At 46.9% G+C, this 23739-nt stretch overlaps 1 protein-coding gene across 5 annotated transcripts in view; it reads right to left on the minus strand.

The window, feature by feature from the left end:
- Positions 1-23739, minus strand: part of ptafr (platelet-activating factor receptor) — a 79513-nt gene that overhangs the window by 23569 nt on the left and 32205 nt on the right. Inside the window, exon 1 of one of the 5 annotated variants that reach the window (XR_010016285.1) lies at positions 15499-15512. The exons of 3 other annotated variants lie outside the window; for them this stretch is intronic. The gene's annotated coding sequence lies outside the window, so the exon portion shown is untranslated. Of the gene's footprint in view, positions 1-15498; positions 15732-23739 lie in introns of those variants that run through there. One more of the 5 variants, XM_063034817.1, reaches the window with a different exon arrangement.

Below are 23739 nucleotides of genomic sequence, written 5' to 3' on the forward strand. Positions count from 1 at the left end.
GCAGCAACATCAAATTCAAAGCCAAAGTAACACATTATCAAAGTATATATAGCCTCTTTTACCTCAGACGGTTGAGGAAGTTTGGTATGGGCCCCCAACTCCTAAGAACTTCCTACAGGGGCACAATTGAGAGCATCCTGACTGGCTGCATCGCTGTCTGCTCTAGGAACTGTACCTCCCTCAATCGCAGGACTCTGCAGAGAGTGGTGCGGACAGCCCAGCGCACTTGTAGATGTGAACTTCCCACTATTCAGAACATTTACAGAGACAGGTGTGTAAAAAGGGCCCAAAGGATTATTGGGGACCTGAGTCACCCAACCACAATCTATTCCAGCTGCTACCATCCGGGAAACGGTACCGCAGCATAAAAGCCAGGACCAACAGGCTCCGGGACAGCTTCTTCCACCAGGCCATCAGACTGATGAACTCACGCTGATACAACTGTATTTCTATGTTATACTGACTGTCCTGTTGTACATAGTATTTATTATAAATTACTATAAATTGCACATTGCACATTTAGACAGAGAAGTAACGTAAAGATTTTTACTCCTTGTGTATATGAAGGATGTAAGTGATAAAGTCAATTCAATTCAATTCATATGTTACCATATATTCCTTTGAGATTCATTTTCCTCCTTATTTTTATTCTAAAGAGATATCCTTGTTTTCTGAGGCTGTGCCCTCTGGTCCTAGACTCTTCCACCTGCCTACAGGAAAAATGTAAATAAGACTGAAAGCGTACAGAGAAAATTTACAAGGATGTTGCTGTGTTTGGAGGACCAGAGTTACAAGGAAAGATTGAATAGATTCAAGATTCAAGATTCAAAAAACTTTATTGTCATTCTAACTGTACATCAGCTCTGCAGGGCAGAATGAGACAGCGTTTCTCGGGGGCAGTGCAATCATAACATAACAAACACAACACAAAATAATAAACATAACAATAAATAGTAAAACACAACAGCCACGTCAGTTAAAATCAGTTATAAGTGTCCAGTGCAAGTTAAAAGTGTCCAAAGCAGAGTCAGGTGGAGCAGCTATTTAGCAGTCTGACTGCCTGTGGGAGGAAGCTGTTTAGTAGCCTTGTGGTTTTAGTTTTGATGCTCCTGTAACGTTTGCCTGCTGGCAGAAGAACAAACAGTTCATGGAGAGGGTGTGAGAGGTCTTTAATGATGTACCGTGTCTTCTGGAGGCATTGACTCTGAAAGAGGTCTTGGACAGAAGGTAGGGAGACCCCAATAACCTTCTCTGCTCCCCTAACCACCCTCTGCAAGACTTTTTTGTCGACAGCACTGCAGCTGGAATACCAGGTTGTGATGCAAAAGGTCAGCACACTCTCAACCACGTCTCTGTAGAATGTAGTTAAGATGTTAGTGGGGAGTGATGCTTGTTTAAGCTTCCTCAGAAAGTGCAATCTCTGCTGGGCCCGTTTCACAATCCCAGTGGTGTTCCTGGACCAGGTGAGATTGTCCGAGATCTGCACCCCAAGGAACTTGATGTTTTCCGCTCTCTCCACTGTGGAGCTGCTGATGCTGAGGGGTGTGTGCTCAGGCTGAGACCGTCTGAAATCGACGATCATCTCCTTGGTTTTGGTGACATTAAGCATCAAGTTGTTATCACTGCACCAGCTCTCTAGGTGTTTGACCTCCTCCCTGTACATTGTTTCATCATTTTTGCTGATGAGCCCCACCACTGTGGTATCATCAGCAAATCTAATGATCAGGTTCTCTTTGAATATGGCTGCACAGTCATGTGTTAGCAGTGTAAACAGCAATGGGCTAAGCACGCAGCCTTGTGGGGATCCAGTGCTCAGTGGGGATCCAGTGGGTCAGACCAAGATTCCAAAGGAGGGGGGACCAGCCTGGAAGTTTAGAGTGCCATAGAGCTACAAGGAGCAGAGAGTGCCCTTTGAGCCACCATCTCCATGCCAACCATCAAGCACCCAACTGGTGCCAATGGTTGCGGGGTGTATTTTCTCCCTGTGGCTGTGTGGGTTCTCTGGTTTCCTCCCACATTCCAAAGACGTGTGAGTTAGGTTTGGAAAGTTGCGACCGTGCTTTGTTGGCGCCGGGAATGTGACACTTACGGGCTGCCCCACAGCTCCTCCTCATCTTGCGTTGACGCAGGCAACGCAGTTCACTGCGCGCGCGCACACACACAAAACGCTGGAGGAACTCGGCAGGTGGGGCAGTATCTATCATCGTCATCATGTGCCCTGTGGTATGTCATATGTCGTGGGCGATCATGGTCTTCGACCATGATTGTTCTTGGCAAATTTTTCTACAGGAGTGGTTTGCCATTGCCTCCTTCTGGGCAGTGTCTTAACAAGCCGGGTGACCCCAGCCAGTATCAATATTCTTCAGAGATTGTCTGCCTGGCATCTGTGGTCGCATAACTAGGACCTGTGATCTGCACCGGCTGCTCATACGACCATCCACCACCTGCTCCCATGACTTCATGTGACCCTGATCAGGGGGCTAAGCAGGTGCCACACTTTGCCCCAGGGTGACCTGCAGTGTAGCAGAGGGGAGGAATGCTTTACACCTCCTTTGGTAGAGACATATCCCCACCTTGCAACCTCACAGCATCTATGGTGAGAAATAAACAGTTGACATTTCGGGCTGAGACCCTTTGTCAGGATTGGAAAGCGAGGGAGAAGAAGCGGGACCTCTATGTTCCGATGAGGCAAATTAAACCGATCGTTTTCTTTACACGGTATCTTTATTTTTGAAATGTCCCAGAGCAGATCATAAGAGCTTTATCAAACGAAGTCTGACATCAGCCTCATGAGGAAGTGATCAACGAGGATGGTTTTTAGCGAGAATGCAGAGAGGTTCCTGGAGGGAAGCTGAGCAACTGGTACATGGCCAAAGGCAAAGACAAATGAGCGATAGTGAAACAGGAGGAAAGCATATCTGTGGTAGAAGGTAGAAGTGGAGGGATATGTAGAGGTGAGCATGTGACCCTACCTGGAATTACCAATGTAATGATAAGAAGATAGATAGGATGTGTCTAGTCATCGAGTCTTAGAAAACAGGATAGAAACAGGCCCTTCGGTCCATCTAGTCCATGCTGAGCCATTTAAACTGGCTACTCCCATCGACCTGCACCGGGACCTTAACCCTCCATACCCTTGCTGTTCATCTTCTCTTATCCAAACTTCTCTTAAACGTTGAAAACAAACTCACATGCACCACTTGTGCTGGCCGCTCGTTCCACGCTTTCGCTACCCTCTGAGCGAAGAAGTTTCCCTTCACGTTCCCCTTATACTTTTCACCTTTCACCCTTAACCCATGACCTCTAGTGGTCATCCCACCCCAACCTTCAGTGGAAAAAGCCTGCTTGCATTGACCCGAATTGTAGCCCTCATCATTTTGTATACCTCTATCAAATCTCTACTTAATCTTCTATGTTCCAAGGAATAAAGTCCAGACCTATAAAGTCCCTACCTTCTGTCCAAGACCTCTTTCAGAGTCGATGCCTCCAGAAGACACGGTACATCATTAAAGACTCCTCACACCCTCTCCATGAACTGTTTGTTCTTCTGCCATCAGGCAAACATTACAGGAGCATCAAAACTAAAACCACAAGGCTACTAAACAGCTTCCTCCCACAGGCAGTCAGACTGCTAAATAGCTGCTCTACCCGACTCTGCTTTGGACACTTTTAACTTGCACTGGACACTTATAACTGATTTTAACTGACATGTGGCTGTTGTGTTTTACTATTTATTGTTACGTTTGTTATGTTATGATTGCACTGCCCCTGAGAAACGCTGTCTCATTCTGCCCTGCAGAGCTGATGTACAGTTAGAATGACACTAAAGTTTTTTGAATCTTTGAATCATTGAATCATCCGGATTCTGAATTTTTCCAATGGCAGAGTGTGAGAAGCAAAGAGCTTTCCAAAGCTTACACACACTTTACAGGCAGTGGCAGGAATTGAGGAGGCTGTAATGCAACCAGAAGGCGCTACATTAATGCAGGTTGTCCTTGTGGTGCCAAGGTGCTAGTCAGATTGCCCAATGTCTGCCTTTTGCATGCTCTCATTTTAAAGCGGAGGAAATCCACAATAATTGCATTGAGCGGACATCAGGGTAAAGAGAAAGCAGAGCCAAATATGCCAAAAATTTGTACCCTTCCTTCTTCTTCTTGGTAAGGGAGGAGAAGATGGTGGCGCGACGGCAGCGCACGCGGCCACTTCGGTGATGATGTCTGTTACCTGTCAAGTAGGGGACCGTGCACAATTCTGATTTGATGGAGACAGACGTGAGACTACGGAGGAACATATGGAAAACTTCTGAAATGCCCGCTTCGCTGCCGCTGCTACTGCGTGGTAACCGGAATCTCCGGAGCAGAAGGCCCCGAAATCCTCGGCTTTGCTTGTTTCAGCGGCCAGGGAGAGGTCGAAGGCGCTCGGCAGAGGATGGCGCTTGGGAGGCAGTATCGGAGAGGCTGCTCGGAAGCTCAGAGTTTTCAGATGGATGGACTCAGGGTCGGCTGGGGTCGGCTGCTTCCAAGGCATCGGCAAGTTGACGGTGCCTGGAGGTTTATGGCAGGGAGTTTCTCCCTTTTGCTGCCTGCTATCGGGGACTCGGGAGTCAATCGACTCGGAGACTTGAGACTTTATTTACCGTGCCCATGGTTTGTTCTTCATCAAATTATGGTATTGCTTTGCACTGCTGTAACTATATGTTATAATTATGTGGTTGTGTTAGTGTTAGTCTTTGGTTTGTCCTGTTTTCTGTGATATCACTCCGGAGAAACATTGTATCATTTCTTAATGCATGTATGCATTTCTAAATGACAATAAAAGAGGACTGAGTGTTCTCATAATCTAATCTAATCTTCCACTCAGAAGCTTGTGTCCAATGGACCTGCTTCACTCAAAAGGATGTCAAGAAACTGCTGGATGTATTGGCCTAGTAACCACCTCAGGACATAAAACCTCAAGATCAGTGCCTGAGAAACACACTACTTAAGTTTGTCATGCCACCTCAAGTTAATGGAGTGATAAACTGCCCTCGTTTTTGTCAGGGGAAACTCATGATAATGTGGCCTTATAAAGTCTCAGAATTCCAGTAACGTGCAAAAGTCTTCGGTACACATAAATGTACATATATATCGCTAGGGAGACTGAGACTTTTGAACAGTCCTGTAATGATTTCATGTATTGCACTGTACTGCTTCAAAAAAAACAAATTTCATGACATATGTGAGTGATGATAAACGTGATTCTGATATGGGTCTCTATTGTGGACTGGGGGGGGGAGGGGGCAGGGAGAGGGGAAATCATGATTGGGAAAAGGGGAAGGGAGAGGGGAGGGAGCGGGAAGCACCAGAGAGATATTCTGTAATGATCAATAAACCAATTGTTTAGAATCAAATAACCTTGCCTGGTGACTCAGGGATGGGTGTGTCTGCACCCACACCACACCCACTCCCTCTCTGCCACCTGTCCCACGCCCCCCCAAATTTGGAAATAGAGATATGGAATAAAATGTGTATAAATAAATAAATAAATAAAGCATGTATTTATAGTGTAAACACATTATAAAAAAGTGTTTTAGAGTGTTCTTCACCTCAAAAGTGGTTTAAACCAAAAAACGTAGAAAAGGAACCACCTCTAGATACTTGGTAGTGCTAGACTCTGTGTTTGGTAAGCTTTGGAAAGTTCTTTGCTTCTCTCACACTCTGTCATTGAAAAAGTTCAGAATCCAGAGGACAGGGTCGAGCCAAGATTCTAAAGGGAGGGATCAAGCTGGAAATTTAGAGCGTCATAGGAACAGGAACAGGGAGTGCCTTTTGACCCACCATCTCCATGCCAACCATCAAGCACCCATCTGGTGCCAAAGGTTACGGGGAGAAGGCAGGAGAATGGGGTTGATGGGAAAGTAAATTAACCATGATCAAATGGCAGAGCAGACTTGATGGACCAAATGGCCTAATTTTTAATTTTTTTTAATTTATTGAGATACAGCAAGGAATAGGCCCTTCCAGCCCTTCGAGCCCCACTGCCCAGCAATCCTCTGATTTAACCCTAGCCTAATCATGGGACAATTTACAATGACCAATTAACCTACCAACCGGTACGTCTTTGGACTGTGGGGAGAGAACGTACGAACTCTGCACCTTGGTCTTATGATCTTATGCCAATCCCACCAGCGGGCCAGCTGTCAGGGACTGTGGCAGGGTCAACAGACTGGATTGAAGTGTGAAGAATCGAGGGGGAATTGGGGGACAGGTTGGTGATGGGGGCCAGGGAGGGGAAGGTCAGGGTGATGGTCTGAACTGAGTGGAATTGCGTAGCCCTGATCTTCAGGAGGAAGGCCCAAGGTAGAACTAACGAAGTATGCTACTTAAAGGAGATGTATCTTCCTGAGCTGGGTTCCCAGCACGTGCCTCCGCAGACTGGCTCAGGACTTCCGCGAACACCAATAAAGCAGCTTCGCTTGTGCTACCGGGAATGTGCTTCTGTGTGAGTGGCCACATTTAACATGGTGGTCTTTGCTTATGGGTAAATCTCCCAGCTTGGCAGTGAACACTGGCCAAGGCAACACACACAAACTGCTGGAGGAACTCAGCAGGCCAGGCAGCATCTACGGAAAAGAGTAAACAGTCGACACTTTAGGCAGAGACCCTTCTTCAGACTGGAAAGAAAGAAGAGGAGTCAGGGTAAGAAGGTGGGGGGAGGGGAGGAAGAAGTACAAGAGGGAGAGTGATAGTGGAATCGGGAGAGGGGAAGTGGTGAAGTAAAGCGCAAGGAAGTTGATTGGTGAAAGAGATAAAGGGCTGGAGAAGGGGGAGCCTATTAGGAGAGGACAGAAAACCGTGGGAGAAAGGGAGGGGGGAGGAGCACCAGAGGGAGGTGATGGGCAGGTGAGGAGATAAGGTGAAAGAGAGAAACGGGAGAATGTTGGGGGGGTGGGTGTGAAATTACCAGAAGTTTGAGAAGATGGCGGCGTGACGCAGCGTGCGCGGCCTCTCCAGTGAAATGATATCGTATTTGTTAACTAGGGGCCGTGCACAATCCTGGTTTGATGGAGACAGACGTGAGAAGCACGGAGGAACATCTGGAGAAACTTCTGGAACGCCCGGTTCGCTGTCGCTGCGACTGTGCGATCGAGAATCTCCGGAGGGGAAGGCCCCAAATCCTCGGCTTTGCCTGTTGCTGGCGGCCGGAGCTGGGGTCGAAGCGCTCGGCAGAGATGGTGCTCGGCGCTTGGTGTCAGAGGGCTGGTCAGAGGCTCGAAGTTTTCGGACGGACTGAGAGTCGGACTGTGGTCGGGTGCTTCCAGGGTGCTGCATTGGCAAGTTTGCGGCGCTGGAAGCTCATGGCAGAGAGAGTTTCTCCCTTCTACCGTCTGCATGAGATGTTGGGACTTCCGAGAGACTTTGAGACATTTTTTACCGTGCCCAATCAAATTACGGTATTGCTTGTACTGTTGTAACTATATGTTGTAATTACGTGGTTTTTGTCAGTTTTTCAGTCTTGGTCTGTCTTGTGTTTCTGTGATATCACACTGGAGAAATATTGTATCATTTCTTAATGCATGCATTACGAAATGACAATAAAAGAGGACTGCATGTCCTCATAATCTAAAAAAAAATCGATGTTCATGCCATCCGGTTAGAGGCTACCCAGACGGAATATAAGGTGTTGCTCCTCCAACCTGAGTGTGGCCTCATCACGGCAGTAAAGGAGAGGCCGTGGACTGACATGTCAGAATGGGAATGGACGTTGCTTTGGACTTCTAGCATCTGTAGATATTTTCGTGTTTGTTTGTGATACAACTGAGGCTGGCCATCTCCTCTGAGGGCGGGAAAGTCATACATGCAAAATTCCAGACTCTCTCAATTCACAAACAACCCCTGATTATAATTGACATTCATTTTCTTGAAATCACGTCACAGACAAAAAAAAAAGCAGCACTTCTGCCTGACACCGCAAGCAGGGTACAGAATGGCGCGGTAGTGCAATGGTTAACAAAATACTTTACGGCACCAGTGGTTCAATTCCCGCCACTGCCTGTAAGGGGGTTCGCACGTTCTCCCCGTGACCGCGTGGGTTTCCTCTGAGCGCTCCAGCTTCCTCCCACAGATCAAAGGACGTACCGGTTAGATTGTGGGCACGCTACGCTGGCGCCGGACGCACGGCCGCACTCGCGGGCAGCCCCCAGCCCACCTTCAGGCTCTGTCGGTCGTCGACGCAAACGGTGCATTTCGTAATCAGCACAAGGCTTGTTGAAATGAATCTATTCACAATAGAAATCATCTTACGAGAACACACCATCCCATGCCTTCCTGTGCTTTACAGACAGGGTCAATGCTTCCCATACTGTTCTGGAGCTACTGCCACCTACATGACACTCTGGGGTTTTATATTAAGTTCTGCAATAATTGAGGTCTTCTCCCTGCCCCCCCCCCCAACCCCGGCCGACCCTCTCCCATAGGAGAAGTTCCTCACTGAGCCAAGGTTCAGTGCATTCCTCAGCACAAGATACAAAGGTTTAATCTACCAGCTGAATGCACAGCAATTGGAGGACTCTCAAGGTCTCTCAAGCTTCTGGGCAGTGACTTAAGCCTTCACACCTCCAACTCAGAGACAACAACATTTCCTGAACCAAAGCTTGACCGGCCAGCAATATCAGAGTCCTTACTGCTTCGCTTATCGCCTTCTAGCTATTCACTAAACAGCAGACCGTTCACATACCCAGTGCCAAGCTCAGGGCTGCCCAGAGTCTCTCCTGGGTTCCTTTGTAAACCAAGTGCCTGTGATGCATCCTACTATAGTATGATGGTGAAGTTCTAGAGAAGTACATTTCTCCCCCCTCAGGTTAATGAAATGAGGGTAGAGAGAAATGGAAAGCTTCTAACCGTTCAGACATTGACGTTATGTTAACTCAGTGCTCAAGTAACAGAGTCTGTTGAACTCAAAGCTTTCTCCCTGTGACCTCGTGGGTTTCCCCTGGGTCCTCCAGCTTCCTCCAAAGACGTGCTGGTTGGTAGGTTAATTGGTCATTGTAAATTGTCCCGTGATTAGGCTGGGGTTAAATTGAGGGATTGTTGGGTGGCATGGCTCGAAAGGCAAGAAGGGCCTGTTGCACGCTGTATCTCAATAGATAAATAAATAAATAGACAGACGGATGATCCTAACCATTATCAATACTCTTCACAGATTGTCCGCCCGGCATTTTTCCAAATAAAATGATTTATTTTTGTTCGTCCGTTATGTGCTGAGTTGTATGACAAGCGAGATTATGGCCTTTCCAGGACCATGATTGTTCTTGGCAAATTTTTCTACAGGAGTAGTTTGCCATTGTCTTCTTCTGGGCAGTGTCTTTACAAGACACTGGGGCAGCCTGGTAGCACAGTGGTTAGCATAATTGCTTTACCGTACCAGTGACCTGGGTTCAATTCCCGCCGCTCTCTTTAAGGAGTTTGTACATTCTCCCCGTGACCACGTGGGTTTCCTCCGGGTGCTCCGGTTTCCTCCCACAGTCCAAAGACCTACCAGTTGGTTGGTTAATTGATCATTGTAAATGGTCTCATGATTAGGCTAGGATTAAAGCGAGGGATTGCTCGAAGGGCTGGAAGGGCCGTGCTGTATCTCGACAAGTAAATATTGAGCTGTTAACAGTACTCTTTGTGTTAACAGAGATTGTCTGCCTGGTGTCAGTGGTCACATCACCAGGATTTGTGATAAGCACCAGCTGTTCGTACGACCATCCGCCACCTGCTTCCATAGTTTCAGGTGACCCTAATCGGGGGGCTAAGCAGGTGCTACACCTTGCTCAAGGGTGACCTGCAGGCTAGCAGAGGGAAGGAACACCTTACACCTACTTTGGTAGAGATGTATCTCCACCCCACCACCTATTTTACATCTTTATTGTTTATCTTACATCAGCAAAATTGTACAAATTTTACATAAGTGCCCTATCACCTCTCATATAAACAGCAAAGAGCACAAAGTACCCACAATTGCACAGGAGGCAGCCAGAACCTCTAATTCTAAATTAATTTTTCCTAATTTTAATCAGGGAGTCTGAAATATTTTCTATTAAAGAAGATCCGTAAACACCCAAATGTGCATCACGGAATATGGTGGGCAGTTTTGGGCCCCTTATCTAAGAAAGGATGTGCTGTCTTTGGAGGGGGCCCAGAGGAGGCTCACGAGAATGATTCCGGAATGAATGTTTTAATGTACAAGGAGCATTTAATGCAGAGGTTCCCACCCTGGGGTGCCCAGATCCCTCAGTTAATGGTAGGGTCCATAGCATAAAAAAGGTTGGGCTCTGGGCCTGTACCTGCTGGAGTTTAGAAGAGTGAGAGGGGATCTCATTGAAACCTGCCAAACATCGAAAGGCATAGATAGAGTGGACATGGAGAGGATGTTTGGAGTGCCTCAGACCACAACAGCATTCCTTTGGAACAGATATGAGGAGGAATTTCTTTCGCCAGAGACTGGTGAATCTGTGGAATTTGTTGTCACAGACGGGCAGTGGAGGCCAAGTCATTGGGTATATTTACAACGGAGGGTGATAGGTTCTTGATTAGTCACGGCATCGAACGTTATGGGGAGAAGGCAGGAGAATGGGATTTTGAGGGATGATACATCAACTTTGATAGAATCAGAATCAGGATTAGATTTAGTATCACCGGCATATGTTGTGAAATTTGTTAACTTTACAGCAGCAGTACAATGAAATACATGATAAATAAATATAGAGAAAAAATGAGTTACATTAAGTATATATATGTGTCTATTAAATAATTAAATTAAAATAGGTAGTGTAAAAAAACAGAAGTAAAAAAAGTAGTGGGGTAGTATTCACGGTTTCAATATCCTTTTAGAAATCAGATGGCAGGGGGGAAGAAGCTGTTCCTGAATTGCTGAGTCTGTGCATTCAGACTTCTGTACCTCCTTCCTGATTGTAACAATGAGAAGAGGGCATGACCTGGGTGATGGGGGTCCTTAATGATTGTCGCCACCTTCCTACGGCACCATTCCTCGAAGATGTCTTGGATACTGCGGAGGTTAATGCCACACGACAGTAAGGACAGGAATAAAATGAGATGGCAGGTAAATGTGTGGCTGAAGAATTGGGGCAGGGGGCAGCAATTCAGATGTTTGGATCGTTGGGACCTCTTCTGGGATGGGTGTGACCTGTACCAAAGGGAAGGGTTGCACATGAATCCGAGGGGGACCAATAACCTTGTGGGCAGGTTTGCTAAAGCTGTTGGGATTGCTTTGAAGTCATGTGGCAGGGGGTTGGGAACGAGGGTGATAGAGCTGAGGATAAGCCAGCAGGTTTACAAGTAGATGCTGGGAGAAATATGAATGTAAGGAAGGACAAGCCAATGATCTGGTACAAATGCAGACAGTGCAAAGAGTTAAATTGTACTACCGAGGCAAAATTCAAAAGGGCAAAGAATATAGGACTGCAGGTGTTGTATTTAAATACACATAACATTTGGAATAAGGTGGATGAACTCATTGCGCAATTAGAGATTGGTTGGTATGACATTGTGGGTATCATTGAGTTGTGGGTGCAAGAAGGTCGTAGTTGGGAGCTTGATATCAAATGATATAATTTATATCAAAAAGACAGGCAGGAAGGCATAGGCGATGGTGTGATTCTGTTGATAAGAGATGGGTTGCATCTTTAGAAAGAGGAGACATAGGATCAGAGAATGTGGAATCTTTGTGAATGAAGAAACTGCAAGGGTGAAAAAAATCATGACAGGAATCATATATAGGCCTCCAAGTAGTAGCCACAATGTGGGGTTGAGTTTGCACAGGGAGCTGGAAAGGGCATGTAATAAGGGTAATGTCACAATAGTAATGAGGGGACTTCAATATGCAAGGAGACTGAGAAAATCAGGTTGGTGTCGGATCGCAAGAGAGGGAATTTGTTGAATGCCTATGAGATTGCTTTTTCGAGCAACTTGTGCTTGCGCCTACTCAGGAAAAGGCTATCTTAGATTAAAAACCATAGAAACCATAGAAAAACTACAGCACAGAAACAGGCCTTTTGGCCCTTCTTGGCTGTGCCGAACCATTTTCTGCCTAGTCCCACTGACCTGCACACGGACCATATCCCTCCGTACACCTCCCATCCATGTACCTGTCCAATTTACTCTTAAATGTTAAAAAAGAACCCGCATTTACCACCTCGTCTGGCAGCTCATTCCATACTCCCACCACTCTCTGTGTGAAGAAGCCCCCCCTAATGTTCCCTTTAAACTTTTCCCCCCTCACCCTTAACCCATGTCCTCTGGTTTTTTTCTCCCCTTGTCTCAGTGGAAAAAGCCTGCTTGCATTCACTCTATCTATACCCATCATAATTTTATACACCTCTATCAAATCTCCCCTCAATCTTCTACGCTCCAGGGAATAAAGTCCTAACCTATTCAACCTTTCTCTGTAACTGAGTTTCTCAAGTCCCGGCAACATCCTTGTAAACCTTCTCTGTACTCTTTCAATCTTATTAATATCCCTCCTGTAATTTGGTGACCAAAACTGAACACAATACTCCAGATTCGGCCTCACCAATGCCTCATACAACCTCATCATAACATTCCAGCTCTTATACTCAATACTTTGATTAATAAAGGCCAATGTACCAAAAGCTCTCTTTACGACCCTATCTACCTGTGACGCCACTTTTAGGGAATTTTGTATCTGTATTCCCAGATCCCTCTGTTCTACTGCACTCCTCAGTGCCTTACCATTTACCCTGTATGTTCTACCTTGGTTTGTCCTTCCAACGTGCAATACCTCACACTTATCTGTATTAAACTCCACCTGCCATTTTTCAGCCCATTTTTCCAGCTGGTCCAAGTCCCTCTGCAGGCTCTGAAAACCTTCCTCACTGTCTACTACACCTCCAGTCTTTGTATCATCAGCAAATTTGCTGATCCAAGTTACCACATTATCATCCAGATCATTGATATAGATGACAAATAACAATGGACCCAGCACTGATCCCTGTGGCACACCACTAGATTGGGTGTAGTGCAATAATCCAGATTTTATTCAGGAGCTCAAGGTAAAGGAACCCTTAGGAGACAGTGATCATCATATGATTGAATTCATACAGCACTTTGAGAGGGTGAAGCATAAGTCAGATGCATCAGTATCACAATGGAATAAATGGACAGAGGCATGAGAGAGGAGCTTGCCCGGGTGGATTAGAGGGGGTTACTGGTAGGGATGACGGCAGAACAGAGGTGGCTGAAGTTTCTGGGAATAGTTCACAAGGCACAGGATAGGTATGTCTCACAGAAGAATAAGTTCTCAAATGGCAGGGGTAGGCTATTGCGGCTGACAAAGGAAGTTAAGGACTGCATAAAAGCCAAGAAAAGGGGATATAATGTAGCAAAAGTGAGTGGGAAGCTGGATCATATTGAAGTTTTTAAAATCCAACAAAAGGCAACTAAAAAAGCTATAGGAAGGGAAAATATGAAATATGAGGGCAAACTAGCCAATGATACAAAGCAGGATACTAGAAGTTTTCTCAGCATATAAAGAGTAAAAAGGAGGTGGGAGTTGATATTGGATCACTGGAAAATGATGTTGGTGAGGTAGTGATGGGGGACAAAGAAATGGCAGATGAACTTAATGGGTACTTTGGAACTTCACTGTGGAAGACACTAGCAGTGTGACAGAGGTTCCGTGAGTGTCAGGCCACAGGAGTGAATGCCATTGTGGTTGCAAAGGTGAAAGTGCTAGGCAAACTGGAAGGTCTTAAGGTGGATAAAATGGACTACATCCCAGAGCCCTGGAAGAGGTTGCTGAAGAGATAACGGATGCATTGTCATGATCTTTCAAGAATCACTCAATTCTGCCATGGTTTCAGAGGACTGGAAGATTGCAAATGTCACTCCACTCTTTAAGAAGGGAGGGAGGCAAAAGAAAGGAAATTACAGGCCAGTTAGCTTAACCTCAGTGGTTGGGAAAGTGTTGGAGTCCAAACTTCTAGTCCCAGAGGAAATGAGGCCAACTATGCCAGCAGAACGTACAGCATTGAATAGTACAGCACTGGATCAGGCCCTTCGTCCCACATCATTGTGCTGAACCAATTTCATCAGTGTTCAGATGGCCAGCTGAACTAACCACTGCTGCCTACACAACGTCCATATACTTCCACTTTCCTACACATTCATCTCTTAAATGTCCCCAGTGTATCTGCCTCTATCACTGCCCCAGGCAGCATGTTCCAGCGACCCGCCACTCTCTGTGTTAAATAACTTGCCCCTCACATCTCCTCTGAATTTACACCCCCGCACCCACCTTCAATGCATGCCCCCAGTATTAGTTATTCAGATACTGCCTGTCTACTTTATCTATGCCTCTCATAATCTTATAAACCTCTATCAGATCTCCCCTCAGCCTCCGCTGCTCCAGAGAAAACAACCCAAGTTTGTCCAGCCTCTCGTTACAGCCCATGCCCTGTAATCCAGTCAACATTGTGGTGAACCTCTTCTGTACGCTCTCGAAAGCCTCGACATCCATCCTCTTGTGGGGCGACCAGCACCATATGCAGTACTGTGGCTTTATTAGAGTTAGTGTAGTGATTAGTAACCCTGACTCTGTCATAGCTTTGAGTCTAAAACTTTCCCGTAGTTTGCTATCTTTCCCACTGTTGCGTAATCATTGTGCGGATCAAGAGCTGGTTGCATAAAGAAACATAAAAATGTTAAAAATAAAGATTCGGTCGGTCAGCCAGGCAGTGGATTCTTTCTTGTGATCTGTTTTATCTCTAGCCATCAGCCCCACTCCCCGTCCACCCACCTCCCCTCTCAGCTGGCTTTCATCTGTCATACACACACACACACACACACACACACACACACACAATGCTGGAGGAGCTCAGCAGTCCAGGCAACATCTGTGGAGGGGAGTAAACATCCGGTGCTTTGGGCTTAAAAACTTTTCACCAGGACTGGAAAGGAAGGTGGTCCCGACCTGATAGAGATTTCTCAGCCCAAAACGTCGAGTGTTTATCCCTCCCTATAGATTTTGCCTGACCTGCTAAGTTCCTCCAGCATTTTGCATGCATTGTTCTGGATTTCCAGCATCTGCAGATCTCTTGAATTCAACTACCACCTGTACCCCTTCCTCCACACCCCCCCCGACCTTATTCTGGCTTCTTCCCCCTTCCTCTCCAGTCCTGACGAAGGGTCCCGGCCCGAAACGCCCTCTGTTTATCCCCCTCCTCCACTGATGCTGCCTGACCTGCCGAGCTCCTCCAGCATTTTGTGTGCAGGATCATTGCGATATAGATCTGTCCCACCTGCAGACGACAGGCTCTGCCCTAGAACTACCTTGACGGCACTGTGAGGACCACACCAGCTGCCAGTGAGCTAGCATCCTCAAGCAATCAAAGAACAAGAATTTACACTTAAAACCATTTCTAAATACAAAAATAAACAGTTAAAACATATTTATAACATCTTAATTAACTGGAACAAGAAAATGCCTTGTCCTCACCACAGACTTTTCTCCAAGGGGAAATCAATAGAACTGTTGGACACTTCGATGTTTCCTCAGACAGAGCTGCTGTTACTGACACAACTTCCAGCGGGCTGCTTCATTTAGTCTAACAAGGAAGTTAATATATCAATAGTTTCATGACATCTCTAACCACATGACTTGTTCATTTACGGCATCTCTCTTTACAAAGCAAAATATAACTGAACGTCTTTCCACAGATATGCACTGGACGTGCCTTGCTCAGTCAGTTTAGGACGTATCCGTTGCCGTCGGTACGCTCTCCCTGTGACCACGAGGGCTTCCTCCGGGAGCTCCAGTTTCCTCCCACAGTCCAAAGACGTATCAGTTGGCAGGTTGTGGCCGTGCTACGTAGGCACTGGAAGCGTGGTGACATCACTAATGCAAATGACACATACCATAGAAACCATAGAAACTACAGCACAGAAACAGGCCCTTTGGCCCTTCTTGGCTGTGCCGAACCATTTTCTGCCTAGTCCCACTGACCTGCACAAGGACCATATCCCTCCATTCACCTCCTATCCATGTATCTGTCCAATTTATTCTTAAATGTTAAAAAAGAACCCGCTTTTACCACCTCGTCTGGCAGCTCATTCCACACTCCCACCACTCTCTGTGTGAGGAAGCCCCCCCCAATGTTCCCTTTAAACTTTTCCCCCCTCACCCTAAACCCATGTCCTCTGGTTTTTTTCTCCCCTTGCCTCAGTGGAAAAAGCCTGCTTGCATTCACTCTATCTATACCCATCATAATTTTTTATACCTCTATCAAATCTCCCCTCATTCTTCTACGCTGCAGGGAATAAAGTCCTAACCTATTCAACCTTTCTCTGTAACTGAGTTTCTCAAGTCCTGGCAATATCCTTGTAAACCTTCTCTGCACTCTTTCAACCTTATTTATATCCCTCCTGTAATTTGGTGACCAAAACTGAACACAATACTCCAGATTCGGCCTCACCAATGCCTTATACAACCTCATCATAACATTCCAGCTCTTATACTCAATACTTTGATTAATAAAGGCCAATGTACCAAAAGCTCTCTTTACGACCCTATCCACTGAGTGTTTTGAATTTTCAATGTGCGGTACATGTGACAATTAAAGCTAATCTAATATTTTTATTGATTTATTTAGAGATACAGCATGGTAACATGCCCTTCTGGCCCAACAAGCCCACGTCACTCAAATACACCAATTAACCTATTAGCCTGTACGTCTTTGGGATGTGGGAGGAGACCGAGCGCCCACAGGAAGCCCGCACGGTCACGGAGAGAACGTACAAACTCCTTACAGACAGGGGCAGGCACTGAGCCCACACCGGCACGGTAAAGCATTGTGCTAAACACTGTGCTACCATGCCACCTCAATCTATGCCAAAGGATCAAGCCACTCACCCCATCCGTGTCTGTACCAACCGTGATGTCAATCCAGACTAATCCAATCCGTGGCTATCTGAGCACCCACCCCACCCCCAAGTGTCACGAGTCATAACCACTTCCGCCACTTCCTTCTGCAATGTGCTCCAGCACTCTATAACACTCCGAAGTTCAAAGTAAGTTTATTACAAAAGTACGTACGTCTCACCACATACTACCCTGAGATTCATTTTCTTGCAGGCATTCATACTAGTAAAAAGAAGTACAATAGGATCAATGGAAAAACTACACACAAAGACTGACAAACAGCCTATGTGCAAAAGAAGACAAACTATGCAAATTAATTAATTAGATAAATAAATAGATAGGTAAATAAATCAATAAACAAATAGATAACTACACAGATAGATAGATAAATAAATAGACAGGCTGATAGATGGGTAGACAGACAAACAGATAGACAGGCAGACAGACAGACAGACAGATAGACAGGCAGGCAGACAGGCAGACAGATAGATAGACAGGCAGGCAGACAGACAGGCAGATAGATAGACAGGCAGACAGACAGATAGACAGACAGACAGGCAGGCAGACAGACAGACAGACAGACAGACAGACAGACAGACAGATAGAAACATAGAAAACCTACAGCACAATACAGGCCCATTGGCCCACAAAGCTGTGTCGAACATGTCCTTACCTTAGAAATTACCTAGGGTTACCCATAGCTCTCTTTTTTTTTCTAAGCTCCATGTATCTATCCAGGAGTCTCTTAAAAGACCCTATCGTATCCACCTCCATCACCATCACCAGCAGCCCATTCCACGCACTCACCACTCTCTGCGTAAAAAATTTACCCCTGACATCTCCTCTGTGCCTTCTTCCAAGCACCTTAAAACTATGTCCTCTCATGCTAGCCATTTCAGCCCTGGGAAATGGAAATAGATAGATAGATAGATAGATAGATAGATAGATAGATAGATAGACAGATAGATAGTTAGAGAGATAGATAGATTGATAAACAGATAGAAAAATGAATGGTACTGAGGATATGAGTTGTAGGGTTCTTGAAAGTGAATCCAGAGGTTGTGGAATCAGTTCAGAGTTAGGGTAATTGCAGTTATCCAGACTGATTCAGGAGCCTGGTGGTTGACAGGTAATAACTGATCCTGACCCAGGTGGTGAGAGATCTAAGGCTCCTGTACCTCCTTCCCAAAGGCAGCAGCAAGAAGAGAGCATAAAACATGGCCTGCACATCTCCTTGGGTTTTTCCCCTTCTTACCTCAAAGCTGTGCCCTCAGCATTTCACATTTCCACCCCAGGGAAAAGCCTCTGACTGCTTATCTCATCTAATCTGACCAGCAGACTCTCAAAGAACTCTGTGCATGTACGGCTTCCAAGTGCCAAATGTGGATTTACCCGATAACAGGGGCTCCAATTCACTTTCCCTGGCTCCTCACTAATAATATTGTAATTACTGTTTCCTGAGTGTCGTTCTTTTCTCCGAGGTCTAGTTTCATGCTTAACCATAAATGGTCACTGTTCCCAAAATGTTCTCCGAATGGAACTCTGATCATTGAACCAGGCTCATTTCCCAACACAAAATCTAGTGTGGCCCGTCACTGGTTGAACGATTGAGGGCCGCTGGTTGGGGTTGCTGCCCTCGGAGGGGTTGCCAGGTCCAAATGCTTCGGAGGCGTTAGCAAAATCTTAAGATTTATGGACTGGACTGTAGCTCATATTGGCCTCTTTCAGTTCTGTGTTCTTTTTTTGTGTTCTCACCCATTCTTTCTTGTTGTCGATTGGCAAGCTGTGGGTTTGGAGTCTGATGTTCTTCTCATTTCTCCATATGAGTAATTTTTATGAGAGGGAGGGGTTGGGGTTTGTGAGTTATTGTTTCTTTTTCTTCACATGGGGAGGGATTACAACCAGCGGGTGAAGGGAGGATTGCTGTCTTTCTTTCAACTACTTCCACGATTTTCTGTATTTTATGGCTATCTGGAGAAGACAATCCTCAGAGTTGTATTCCACACACATACTTTGATAATAAAATGAAACTTTGAACCTTCGATGCAACTAACAAATGCTGACCTCTCTCAACTCTGGTATTAACAAATGCACCGGACAGTATTGGGAGATATTAATGTGGGCACGTGGCCAAGGTGTTAAGGCATTGGACTAGCGACTTGAAGGTCGTGAGTTCGAGCCCCAGCCGAGGCAGCGTGTTGTGTCCTTGAGCAAGGCACTTAATCACACATTGCTCTGTGACGACACTGGTGCCAAGCTGTATCGGCCCTAGTGCCCTTCCCTTGGACAACATCAGTGTCGTGGGAGAGGGGAGACATGCAGCATGGGCAACTGCCGGTCTTCCATACAACCTTGCCCAGGCCTGCACCCTGGAGAGTGAACACTTTCCAGGCGCAGATCCATGGTCTTACAAGACTAACGGATGCCTTTAATAATGTCACCCAGTACAACTACCTTGCTGCTTTCACAGTTTGCCATAATCTGCCAACATATCTGTGCCTCTGTCTCCTATGAAGCTAAAGACGTGCAGACCTGGGCGACTTCTTCCAGTCGTCAGCAAAAACACTTTAATTTCTTCTCTTTTAAAGTCTCTTTTTCCCTTTCCACGGTGGCTGTGCTCCTGTCGGAGTCCATGACCTACCGCTGCACTCAGACTATGTTCTTCACGGGCGGTGGGTTCTTGCACTGGGAACTCGCAGAGCGACCTGGCATTTTCGATACCTGCAGCTGCGGCCGGAAGACGTGCGCCTCTAGGGTGCGGCTCCGCGGGCAACCTGATCCCTCGCCGGCGTCACCGACTGAAGCGTTGCAGGAGGTCTGGACATTGAGACGGTGGGCAGTGTGCACAGCTGTCGGAAAGGCTCCTGCACTCGAGCCATCGCTTTCTCTCTGTCTCTCTCTATCTCATTCTCTATCTCGATGGTGAGCGAGAACCAGCTGGCCCGTGAGTCAGGAGGACTTCAAATAAGCGGTGTTGCCGATTGTAACATCGAAACAGCGCACTGTGGCTCTCCCTCTCGTCTGCAGAAGGAGCGATATCTCTCTCTCCCTCACTAGTGAGAGCCTGTCTGAGACGTGGAAGTGTTGGGATTGATTCTAGATCACGGTGTCTGGGGGCTTTGCTATTGTTTGTATGGTGGGTGGTGAGGGGTTGATGCAACACTCACTACACGCTGGAGGAACTCAGCAGGTTGGGCAGCATCTGTGGAAACGCTCAGTCAACGTTTCGGGCCGGAACCCTTCATCAGGACTGAAGAGGGGAGGGGCAGAGGCCTTATAAAGAAGGTGGGGGAGGGTGGGAAGGAGAAGGCTGGTAGGTCCAATTGAAAAACCAGTAATTTGAAAGACAAAGGGGTAGGGGAGGGGAAGCAGGGAGGGGACAGGCAGGAAAACAATGGGTAGTAGAAGGAGGCGGAACCATAAGGGAGGTGATAGGCAGCTGGGGGAGGGGGCAGAGTGAAATAGGGATAGAGGAAGGGAGGGGGAGGGAATTACCGGAAGTTGGAGAATTCTATGCTCATACCATGGGGCTGGAGACTACCTAGACGGTATATGAGGTGTTGCTCCTCCAACCTGAGTTTAGCCTCATCATGGCAGTAGAGGAGGCCATGTATGGACATATCTGAATGGGAGAGGGAAGCAGAGTTGAAGTGGATGGCTACTGGGAGATCCTGTCTGTTGTGGCAGATGGAGCGGAGGTGCTCTACGAAGCGGTCCCCCAGTCTACGTCAGGTTTCACCGATGTAGAGGAGGCCGCACCGGGAGCACCGGATGCAATAGATGACCCCAACAGACTCACAACTGAAGTGTTGCCTCACCTGGAAGGACTGTTTGGGGCCCTGAATGGTGGCAAGAGAGGAGGTGTAGGGACAGGTGTAGCACTTACACTTACAGGGATAAGTGGTGGGTGGGAGATCTGAGAGGAGGGACGTGTGAACCAGGGAGTCGCGGAGAGTCCGATCCCTGCGGAAAGCGGAGAGGGGTGGAGAGGGAAAGATGTGCTTAGTGGTGGGGTCTTGTTGAAGGTGGCAGAAGTTGCGGAGGATAATGTGCTGGATCCGGAGGCTGGTGGGGTGGTAGGTGAGGACTAAGGGAACTCTGTCCCTGTTGTGGTGGCGGGAGGATGGGGTGAGGGCCAAAGTGCGGGAAGTGGAGGAGATGCGGGTGAGGGCATCATTATGAGGGGTTGATGCTTGTGACCTGGGGGATGGAGGTGCTTTGGGGTTCTAACGTTTTCCATCATTCATTCTTTGGGGGCTTTCTCCTGTTTTGTGGATGTCTGTGAAGAGTAAGAAGCTCAGGTTCTTTACTGTATACATTCTCTGATATTAAATTAAACAATTGAACTCTTGAACTATCCGACGTACCTCCAGGATTTTCTCTCTAACTGCAGCCATGACATTCTGCCTGATTAGTGGTGCAACTCCCCCACCTCTTTTACACCCCTCACTATCTCATCCGAAATAGATAGATAGATCCTTTAATAGGTTTCAATAGGTACATTTAATGTCAGGGAAATGTATACAATACGGATGGCATCCGTTAGTCTCGCGAGACCATGGATCTGCGCCTGGAAAGTCTTGCTTCAGTCTCTCCAGGGCACAGGCCTGGGCAAGGTTGTATGGAAGACCGGCAGTTGCCCATGCTGCAAGTCTCCCCTCTCCACGACACCGGTGTTGCCCAAGGGAAGGGCATTAGGACCCATACAGCTTGGCACCGGTGTCGTCGCAGGAGTTGCCAGAACGCGGCTGAAGGCAACGTCGGACTGCCTTAGGGACTCCAGCTCCAGATTTGTCCACAGGGTTTACTCCCGAAGCCTTTCCCATCAGTGGGTATGGCCGCAAGGCAGCCGAGGTTTGAAATCAGAGCTTTCCCTCTCTTAGATGGACTGCCTTCCCAGGCTGACGAGCTCCATCTACCCGAAGCACTGGTTTTGAAGCCCCAGGATCCCCCCTTCTTCCCTTCTCCTGTCAGTAGAAACAGTTCCGCCGGTCTTAGAGGCTAAGCCACACGAGGAGGCCTGGAGTTGGACTTGGTTGTCAGAGGCTATTTGAGGCACATGCTGTAAGGAGCACTTTTAGGTAGGAGGAGCTTGTCCCCATTACTACTCCTCGGTTTGGCAACCTTGAAACCGTATACCTTAGAATTGTACTGCACAGTACAGGCCCTTCAGCCCACAATGTTGTGCCGACCCTCAAACCCTGCCTCCCATATAAGCCCCCACCTTAAATTCCTCCATATACCTGTCTAGTAGTCTCTTAAATTTCACTGGTGTACCTGCATCCACCACTGACTCAGGCAGTGCATTCCATGCACCAACCATTCTCTGAGTAAAAAACCTTCCTCTAATATCCCCCTTGAATTTCCCACCCCTTACCTTAAAGCCATGTCCTCTTGTATTGAGCAGTGGTGCCCTAGGGAAGAGGTGCTGGCTATCCACTCTATCTATTCCTCTTATTATCTTGTACACCTCTATCATGTGTCCTCTCATCCTCCTTCTCTCCAAAGAGTAAAGCCCTAGCTCCCTTAATCTCTGATCATAATGCATACTCTCTAAACCAGGCAGCATCCTGGTAAATCTCCTCTGTACCCTTTCCAATGCTTCTACATCCTTCCTATAGTGAGGCGACCAGAACTGGACACGGTACTCCAAGTGTGGCCTCACCAGAGTTTTATAGAGCTGCATTATTACATCGCGACTCTTAAACACTATCCCTCGACTTATGAAAGCTAACACACCATAAGCTTTCTTTACTATCCCATCCATCTGTGAGGCAACTTTCATGGATCTGTGGACATGTACCCCCAGATCCCTTTGCTCCTCCACACTACCAAGTATCCTGCCATTTACTTTGTACTCTGCCTTGGAGTTTGTCCTTCCAAAGTGTACCACCTCACACTTCTCCGGGTTGAACTTCATCTGCCACTTCTCAGCCCACTTCTGCATCCTATCAATGTCTCTCTGCAATCTTTGACAATCCTCTACACTATCTACAACACCACCAACCTTTGTGTCATCTGCAAACTTGCCAACCCACCCTTCTACCCCCACATCCAGGTCATTAATAAAAATCACGAAAAGTAGAGGTCCCAGAACAGATCCTTGTGGGACAGCACTAGTCACAATCCTCCAATCTGAATGTACTCCCTCCACCACGACCCTCTGCCTTCTGCAGGCAAGTCAATTCTGAATCCACCTGGCCAAATTTCCCTGGATCCCATGCCTTCTGACTTTCTGAATAAGCCTACCATGTGGAACCTTGTCAAATGCCTTACTAAAATCCATATAGATCACATGCACTGCACTACCCTCATCTATATGCCTGGTTACCTCCTCAAAGAACTCTATCAGGCTTGTTAGACATGATCTGCCCTTCACAAAGCCATGCTGACTGTCCCTGATCAGACCATGATTCTCTAAATGCCCAGAGATCCTATCTCTAATAATCTTTTCCAACAGCTTTCCTAACACAAACATAAGGCTCACTGGTCTATAATTACCCGGACTATCCCTACTACCTTTTTTGAACAAGGGGACAACATTCGCCTCCCTCCAATCCTCCGGTACCATTCCCGTGGACAACGAGGACATAAAGATCCTAGCCAGAGGCTCAGCAATCTCTTCCCCCGCCTTGAGGAGCAGCCTGGGGAATATTCTGTCAGGACCCAGGGACTTTTCCATCCTAATGTATTTTAACAACTCCAACACCTCCTCTCCCTTAATATCAGCATGTTCCAGAACATCAACCTCACTCATATTGTCCTCACCATCATCAAGTTCCCTCTCATTGGTGAATACTGAAGAGAAGTATTCATTGA

Source organism: Mobula hypostoma, chromosome 28 (genome assembly GCF_963921235.1).
Source record: "Mobula hypostoma chromosome 28, sMobHyp1.1, whole genome shotgun sequence".
Lineage (NCBI taxonomy): Eukaryota > Metazoa > Chordata > Chondrichthyes > Myliobatiformes > Myliobatidae > Mobula > Mobula hypostoma.